The sequence below is a fragment of the Chrysoperla carnea genome (genome assembly GCF_905475395.1).
Source record: "Chrysoperla carnea chromosome X unlocalized genomic scaffold, inChrCarn1.1 SUPER_X_unloc_172, whole genome shotgun sequence".
NCBI classification, from domain to species: domain Eukaryota; kingdom Metazoa; phylum Arthropoda; class Insecta; order Neuroptera; family Chrysopidae; genus Chrysoperla; species Chrysoperla carnea.
Window position 1 is genome coordinate 1 of NW_025408125.1, and position 7500 is coordinate 7500.

The following is a 7500-nucleotide window of genomic DNA, read 5'->3' on the forward strand; positions in this document are numbered from 1 at the left end:
ACACAAAATATTATCAAAAAATAATATTGTACATTAATCAACGCACCAATGCCTATAGATTAATATTTAATGGGTCGCAACGTCCTACAAGATGAGAAGTGCATACCTCGTTATCATACAATTAACAATATACAGCAGTGCATATATTTTTACTAAAAATAAATTCCTAATAAAAATTTTTGTCACATGCTAGTACAAATTGGTTGATTAACGATAAAAAGTAAATGAATCTCATCTTTCGACCTTTCGGGTTTCTCAGGTTTACCCCTGAACGGTTTTACGTACTCTTTAACTCTCTCTTCAAAGTTCTTTTCAACTTTCCCTCACGGTACTTGTTCGCTATCGGTCTCGTGGTAATATTTAGCCTTAGATGGAGTTTACCACCCACTTAGAGCTGCACTCTCAAGCAACCCGACTCTAAGGAAAGATTCACCTATCATCAATAATAATCACTACGGGCCTGGCACCCTCTATGGGTATATGGCCCCATTCAAGATGGACTTGGATGTATTATATAACAATAGGTTTATATTGAATCTTCCTAAACACTACATTCCCCAAGTGTCTGTTTATCAGCCACGGGGTTCAGTGCTGGGCTTATCCCTGTTCGCTCGCCGCTACTAAGGGAATCCTAGTTAGTTTCTTTTCCTCCGCTTAATAATATGCTTAAATTCAGCGGGTAATCTCACCTACTCTGAGGTCGTAAAAGTTTTTAGAAGTATTAAAACAAAAATTTTTTTTATATATTATGTTTTTGTTATATTTTATAAGTAAACAATTTTCTTAATTATTCATACTCAAATTTTTTTAATATTATTATATAATATTATTTTTATATTTATCTAAAGAGAAGAAAATAAAAAATAAATAATTATATATATTAATTTTTTTCGAGTATATTGAAAATTTTATTACAAATAAAATATTCCATAACAAAATATTAATATATAATATTTTTGTTTATTCTTCTTTATTTAATATTTTAAAAATATATTATTAATATCATTTATTATTAATATTATTATTAACATAAAGTTTTATAATATTATATATAAATGATAAAAAATAATATTGATATATTAATTTAAAAATGTCGACAAATAATAAAAAATATATAAATTTTAAATGCTATTAAAAACATTTTATATTTATTTTTTTCTTATATTTGGCGTAAAACATTCATATATAAATAATTTTACATTTCTTTTATAAAAATTTTATTTATCAATTTAATTAAATATGAAAAAATAAATTTTCTTTTTTAATTATTGATAAATTTCTTTTTCATAAAAAAAATTTTATGTAAAATAATCTTTTATTATATTAATATAATGTATACGACCCTCAGCCAGATGTGGTCCGGGAACAGTATCCAAGGACCGCAATGTGCGTTCGAAATGTCAATGTTCATGTGTCCTGCAGTTCACAAGTTGACGCGCAATTAGCTGCGTTCTTCATCGACCCACGAGCCAAGTGATCCACCGTCCAGGGTAATCTTTTTAAATTTTAAATGTAAGTATTATTATTAATAATAATCTTTATTTTTAATATAAAAAATAAAATTATTAATTTATATATCTTTATAAATTCTTTTAAAATAAAAAAATTTTTCTAGAATATAAATTATATATTTTATTTTAAATATATATATATATAAATTAAAGATATTATGGTATTAATAAATATATACATAACATTTTTGATATTTTTGTTAGTGCTAGCTAGATATAATAATTAATATTTGGTATATTTTATAGAAATGTATTTATTTTTTTTTTATAAATTATTTTCTACATAAAAATATATATAATATTAATATGGTACAAAACAAATGGGTTTGTTTTTTAACATAATAACTTTTAATAAAAAAAAAGAAATATCAAGACAAAACATAAAGAAATTTAAATTTGAAATAAATTTTATTCTTTAAAAAAATTTTATCTTGTGTTTTCTTTATTTTTATTATATAACATAGAAAAATAAAAATATAGATTATATCAATTATAATCTTATTTTATTTTTCTTAATAGAGATTATATACATATAAACAAATAATTTCAATATATTCTATTTTAAATTTCACTTTTTTATAAGAGAAATTATTTATAGATTTTATTAATAATTATTGTTTAATAATAATAATAATATTGAATATAAAAATATTTTATATGTAACAAATATATTATTAATATTTATATAATATTCTCTATATTATATGTATAGATATATTATGTGTATAAAAAAAGTTTGGCGTATTACTTTAATATGATATCATAACCAAAATAAATCTCTTTTAACACATAATTACTATTATATATTTTGAGAAAATTACATATTAATATGTTATTTTGTTAAAAAAAATATTTCTTATCAATAATATTTTTATTTTTTGGAATATTTAAAAACAATACAAAAAATATAAATAAATATATTTTATATATATCGTTAATGATCCTTCCGCAGGTTCACCTACGGAAACCTTGTTACGACTTTTACTTCCTCTAAATGATCAAGTTTGGTCATCTTCCCAGCAACATCGGCAATATCAGAAATATTGCCGCGTACCAGTCCGAAGACCTCACTAAATCATTCAATCGGTAGTAGCGACGGGCGGTGTGTACAAAGGGCAGGGACGTAATCAACGCGAGCTTATGACTCGCGCTTACTGGGAATTCCTCGTTCATGGGGAACAATTGCAAGCCCCAATCCCTAGCACGAAGGAGGTTCAGCGGGTTACCCGGACCTTTCGGCCTGGGAGGACACGCTGATTCCTTCAGTGTAGCGCGCGTGCGGCCCAGAACATCTAAGGGCATCACAGACCTGTTATTGCTCAATCTCGTGCGGCTAGAATGCCGCCTGTCCCTCTAAGAAGAATTATTTGTACGCCGGCAGTAAAAACCACATCAAAAAACTGCGTACCCATACACCATAACATATGCAACATAAAGCACAATATATACAAAATATAATCTTGATCGTTAAATCTCAAAAATACATGCATATATAAATACAATACATAACACACATGAAAATGAATGAAATGGGAAACAAACAGCCGATGGGCCTTGAGATGCCGGTAAAGTACGTCTATTTAGCAGGCTAGAGTCTCGTTCGTTATCGGAATTAACCAGACAAATCGCTCCACCAACTAAGAACGGCCATGCACCACCACCCACCGAATCAAGAAAGAGCTCTCAATCTGTCAATCCTTCCGGTGTCCGGGCCTGGTGAGGTTTCCCGTGTTGAGTCAAATTAAGCCGCAGGCTCCACTCCTGGTGGTGCCCTTCCGTCAATTCCTTTAAGTTTCAGCTTTGCAACCATACTTCCCCCGGAACCCAAAAGCTTTGGTTTCCCGGAAGCTGCCCGCCGAGTCATCGGAGGAACTTCGGCGGATCGCTAGCTGGCATCGTTTATGGTTAGAACTAGGGCGGTATCTGATCGCCTTCGAACCTCTAACTTTCGTTCTTGATCAATCAAAACATTTTTGGCAAATGCTTTCGCTTCTGTCCGTCTTGCGACGATCCAAGAATTTCACCTCTAACGTCGCAATACGAATGCCCCCATCTGTCCGTATTAATCATTACCTCGGAGTTCCGAAAACCAACAAAATAGAACCGAGGTCCTATTCCATTATTCCATGCACACAATATTCAGGCAAAATTTGAGCCTGCCTTAAGCACTCTAATTTGTTCAAAGTAAACGTACCGGCCCACCTCGACACTCAATTAAGAGCACCGCGACGGGATTGCAATTGGGGGCTGCCACCGCTCTTAACGGTTAAACACTTACGACAAATTACATAATAAAAATATATATAATGCATTAAATAAATAATAACACTAAAATATACTTTATACATAATCTGTACCACCCACCGGTAGGACGTCCCACATAACATGCTAGTTAAACAATGCGAGCATTGAACCAACAGTGTAGGACACAGATTCGACTACGAGCTTTTTAACCGCAACAACTTTAATATACGCTATTGGAGCTGGAATTACCGCGGCTGCTGGCACCAGACTTGCCCTCCAATGGATCCTCGTTAAAGGATTTAAAGTGTACTCATTCCGATTACGGGGCCTCGGATGAGTCCCGTATCGTTATTTTTCGTCACTACCTCCCCGTGCCGGGAGTGGGTAATTTGCGCGCCTGCTGCCTTCCTTGGATGTGGTAGCCGTTTCTCAGGCTCCCTCTCCGGAATCGAACCCTGATTCCCCGTTACCCGTTACAACCATGGTAGGCGCAGAACCTACCATCGACAGTTGATAAGGCAGACATTTGAAAGATGCGTCGCCGGTACGAGACCGTGCGATCAGCTTAAAGTTATTCAGAGTCACCAAATTAAACGATGCAAATTAAAATTTACACCGATTGGTTTTGATCTAATAAAAGCATTCCTTCCATCTCTGGTCGGAACTCTGTTTGCATGTATTAGCTCTAGAATTACCACAGTTATCCAAGTAAATGTGGGTACGATCTAAGGAACCATAACTGATATAATGAGCCTTTCGCGGTTTCACCTTAATTTGGCTTGTACTGAGACATGCATGGCTTAATCTTTGAGACAAGCATATGACTACTGGCAGGATCAACCAGGGAACTATTTGTATTTATAATATTAAATATATAATAATATACATGATATTTTTGTTTTCTTATTATAAGAAAAAAAATTTTCATACAATAATTATTAATATATAATAATATTATTACAATTTCATTTTAAATATCAGATGGTCTCACCCATTACTGATATAAATTTTTTTTTTTTTATATCTCTATTGTTTTAAAATTAATAGAAAAAACATATGAGATATATATATTATTATTAATTTTTTTTTTTTTCAAATATATATTTTATTATGTCATTTATATAATTTTTTTGCTTTTACAAAAAGAAATATATAACATGTTATTCATAATAAATATTATTGAAAAAAAAAAAAAAAAAATAATTATGATTTTTGTCAGACCATCACCAAATGGGTCTTAAAATATTTCAAACATTTTCTCATACTCGTCGCTAGATTGAAAGCGTCATTTATTTTTTAATTTTATTTAAAAAGTTAATTTTAAATAAAAAACGTTATAATAACACTTAATATTCTCGCTTGGTATGAGGTGAGTCAATGTAATATTATTTATAAAAATAATTTTTATATAAATATTGTGTGCTCATATGGGAGTGTAAAGTTTAAAACTTATAACCCATGAACTTGCTTTGACAAAAAAATTTATATGTTATTCTATTTATAATCAATAATTTAATAAAAAAAATTTTTTTTTTAAATATTGATATAAAAAGATATACATATAGAGGTTTTTTTACAAAATTCTCATTAATTTTTTTACAAAAATAATAATACAATATTTAATATCAAAATAATCCAAACTGATTACCATCCAGACTATTATCAATATATATAAGATTGTATTATTATTCATTTCAATACATATTTATTAAAACTGAGATAAAATTTCATATATTAATAAATATGCATGTGTAAAAAAAAAAATTTTTATATAATAATTGAAAATGTTTTTGCTATTATTTTGTATACATACATTAAATAATTGATAACAATTTAATACAATGTACACCTAAAAAATAATAACAGCATATACATATTCGAAACATTACTAGCAAAAAAACCAAAATACAATATTAAATATCAAAATAAACCAAACTGATTACCATCCAGAATATTTTGAGTATATATATATATAATTTTGTATATTTTGCGTTCATGTTAATAAAATATATAAATGATACATATTTGAAAAGTGTTATTCTTCTTTCTGTTTTTTCGTAATATCATGGTGTCCATAGACATGCAAAAGCGTCATACCAAGCCATATACATACCTACACCACCTTTGTTGAATGATACACGAACAGTATGAAAATTAAACAACATATTCAATATCATTTTATATTATACTAAAATAAATGTTATTCTATTAAGAAAGTGTATATTTTTAAATTTGGCATTCATTACATAGTCAAAATACAATAATAATATAGATGATACATATACGATAATTGTTATTTTTCTTTCTGTTTTTTCGTGATATCATGGTGTCCATAGAATTGCAACGACGTCATACCAAGCCATATACAACTCTACACCACCTTTGTTGAATGATACACTTAGAGTATGAAAAATAAACAAATTATACTATATCATACTATATCATATATGTAAGACTGTTGAACATAATACCACAAAATACACTATTTCATATAGATATACATTCATTCTTGTCAACATAAAAGTACGTTATAAATGATACATATACAATAAGTTTTATTCCTCTTTCTGTTATTCCGTAATATCATAGTGTCCATAGAATTGCAACGACGTCATACCAAGCCATATACAACTCTACACCACCTTTGTTGAATGATACACGGACAGTATGAAAAATAAACAACCTATTCTATACCATTTAATATCATACTAAAACATGAAACAAATGTTATTCTATTAAAAAGTGTATTATTTTATTATATTTAGTATTCATTACACAGTCAACATACATAAATGATACATATACGATAAGTGTTATTCCTCTATCTGTTATTCCGTAATATCATAGTGTCCATAGAATTGCAACAACGTCATACCAAGCCATATACAACTCTACACCACCTTTGTTGAATGATACACGGACAGTATGAAAAATAAACAACTTATACTATACCATACTATATCATATGTGTGAGACTGCTGAACGTAATACCACTAATACACTGTTATACATAGATATACATTCATCTCATTAACTTACACGCACTATCCATCATATATATTAAAGACATTACACCCGGTGCTTCAAACTCAAAATATGATAATGTTTAAAATGGCTTTAAACATCATAAACTTTACAGAATAATCAAAATTTAAAGAAAAAAATTTTAAAAAAAAAATTTTTTTCAGCTAAAAATTTTTATTTTGGGACCAAAAAAATTTTTTTTTGCTTTTATCATATTTTATTAAATGAAATTTATGCATTATAATAAATTATTCAATAAACATTAATAATTATAATAAATTATTAAAAAATTTTTGGAATTAATGCAAATTTTTAGAAAAAAATGTATATTTTTTTTTTATATACAAATCGTACATGTTATATTGCGACAGGGTACCGGTATAATACATGTGATACATATGTAGATTTTCGAAAAAATTTTTATCCTTTTAAATGGTCCTAAATACTATATAAAGGTAAAATATATAGAATTTTTCGGGATTCATTAAAAAATTTTAGGGAAAAAATTTCATTTTATTTTATATACAAATCGTACATGTTATATTGCGACAGGGTACCGGTATAATACATGTGATACATATGTAGATTTTCGAAAAAATTTTATCCTTTTAAATAGTCCTAAATACTATATAAAGGTGAAATATATAGAATTTTTCGGGATTCATTAAAAAATTTTAGGGAAAAAATTTCATTTTATTTTATATACAAATCGTACATGTTA

The 7500-nt window shown here is 28.4% G+C and overlaps 2 non-coding genes across 2 annotated transcripts; both read right to left on the reverse strand.

The window, feature by feature from the left end:
• Nucleotides 1–1338: 1338 nt before the first annotated feature.
• Nucleotides 1339–1493, reverse strand: LOC123303988. Its single transcript, XR_006536050.1, has one exon. It is a non-coding gene; the product is annotated as a 5.8S ribosomal RNA (ribosomal RNA).
• Nucleotides 1494–2446: 953 nt separating this feature from the next.
• LOC123303990 lies at nucleotides 2447–4602 on the reverse strand. The gene has a single exon (XR_006536052.1). It is a non-coding gene; the product is annotated as a small subunit ribosomal RNA (ribosomal RNA).
• Between the last annotated feature and the right edge of the window lie 2898 nt (nucleotides 4603–7500).